Here is a 2,376-nt window from a genome sequence, read left to right on the forward strand (position 1 = left end):
GCACATATCTAAACCTAATTTTTGATTTTAAAGGAACTAAACAGAAAGTAAAACCTGGTTTTGATTGATTTCAATCTGACTTTATGACCAAAAAACAGACGTTCATTAAGAGAAGTTTGCAACGGGAAAGACTGATGTTAACAAATAGACTATTTTCATGTAGGTCACATACTGTAAATTAAAAAAATTGGAAGTGGAATTTACTCAACTTTGTTTTAAATCCAATACACATTAATGTTCAATAAAATGAACTAAAATTTAATAAACATGTATTTCAGTTGGCACAGCTCACAAAGCCACAAAGCTTAAAGTGTGGTTGAAGCTGTCTGAGTGAACCAGAACTTGGTGGACACAGCTGCAGCATGAAAAACACCTGCACATCCCTCTGTGACCATGTTTGGTCTTCTGTTCAAATAATAAAACTGTTGTAAGAGAAGCACTCGTGCACAGATTGTATATTATGTTGTGTTTTGTCCTGCAGGTAAAGAATGCACACCTGGTGTGATGGTGCGCCGGCACACAGTTCATACAGTGCATCCTGGAGAAGAACTCAGGGTTGAATGTCCAGTTGAGTTCTGCAGCAGTTCACCTCCTGCAGTCTACTGGGCTAAACAAGAGGAAAATGACTGGGTCAACATCACCTTTAACAGTCACATTCAAACAGAGTGGAAAACTTTAAAACAGAATAATGGGGTGTCCTACCTGATCTTTCAAAACTTTCTCAATAGTGACTCAGGAAGATATCTATGTAAAAGTGAAGGCAGTATCAGTCATGCTATCTTCATTAATACTACTGGTGAGTAACTTCACATCAGACTCAGATGTTTTAAGTTCTTTGTAACGTCCTCAAACTTTGTGTGCACACAAAAACAAAACAAAAAGTGYAAATTCATCTAGATTTATAAATGTATGCTTTTTCTTGGTTCTCTTGTAAAAGTTTATTAAATCTGAAATGTTTCTGCACAAATCGGATGTCCATTTCTGCCATGTTTGGACATGGAAACTAAACTTTTTATAAAAGTAATTTGTGTGTAAAAATGACCAAATCAAATCAAATAGACTTGACAACAAAAGGAAACACAAACAAACAAAAATTATACCAAACTCAAACTGGTCCTGTGTTCAGTTCTATGTCTCAGTTCTCTCATCACAACAGAACAGAAACAGCTGACTGAAATTAATAACAGAAGTGATRACGTCAAAGAATCCTCCAGGGTTTATAAAAAATGTTGATTTATGTACATTAAGTTTAATACTTTTACTAAAGACAGACACATGAGTAACAGTGTGTTGTGTTTTGGAGCTCTGGACACTGAACCCAAATTATTACACAGATTGTGTGCAGGGAATAAACTTTGTGTGCGTACACACTGTTTATCCATCTGGCGCAAATAATGTACCAATGAAAAACTCTTTGTTGTGATAATGTAACATTTTTCTGATAAGACTAAGAACCATATCATAATGCTTTTTTAAATGTACAAACAAATGTCTTCAGGTACCACTGATCCCACCACCACCAGCTTTGAGACATTAGGTTAGAAAATAAAATTTTACTGTTTCTAATCATTGAATTTGCAAAGAAAAATGTTTTATAAGCTTAATGTAATTTTTACAGAGACTCCAGCAGCTCAGCATGCTTCCTGGCATTTTGTGTACCGTGGTCTTGGAGTTATGGTGTTTTTCCTCATCGTGATATCCATCTGTATTAGATCAAACATGCTGCGTAAAGGTGAGACTGCTTTATTTAGAAGATAGGCTGACCTGCTACAGACCAGTGATATCAAAGCCACTGTAAAGTTCACACTCATGATTTGATGAACACAAACTAATCTGTGTGTCTATGTTGCAGGAAAATCCAGAAACCCACCAGAGTTGTGTGCCGAAGCTAATAATCACATCTATGAAAACGATCTGTAGTTCAGTTTCACTCTCATGTCAAACTGCYAACATGATCAGTTTACATTAGTACTCCTTATGAAACATTTTCTTTTAGTTGTTAAGCTTTGCTGTTTRGTGTAAGAYATTTTGGAAAAACRTTTCTCATGTGTTAAACAGACTGTCAGCATGTGATGCACAGCATGAGCTYAATGCACCACAGGACAGGTGACAGTTTTATTTCCTGTACAGGTAACACTTCTGCACACATCCTGTATAAAACCACTTTCGAAAGTAAACGTCTGTATTGTTGTGTCTGTWTTTATCTTTGCCTTTTATGCTTGGTGTTGTTTCTGGTTAAATAAATATTTGTTTATGATTAGGTTATGTCTCTGAGTCATTTCACTTAGGGACAGTAATTACAAAAAGCCAAAGAAACAACAATTTAAGTTTAAGTTCAAGTTTACTTATATAGCGCCAAGTCACAACATATGTTGT

The sequence above is a fragment of the Austrofundulus limnaeus genome, unplaced genomic scaffold (assembly GCF_001266775.1).
Source record: "Austrofundulus limnaeus strain Quisiro unplaced genomic scaffold, Austrofundulus_limnaeus-1.0 Scaffold676, whole genome shotgun sequence".
NCBI classification, from domain to species: domain Eukaryota; kingdom Metazoa; phylum Chordata; class Actinopteri; order Cyprinodontiformes; family Rivulidae; genus Austrofundulus; species Austrofundulus limnaeus.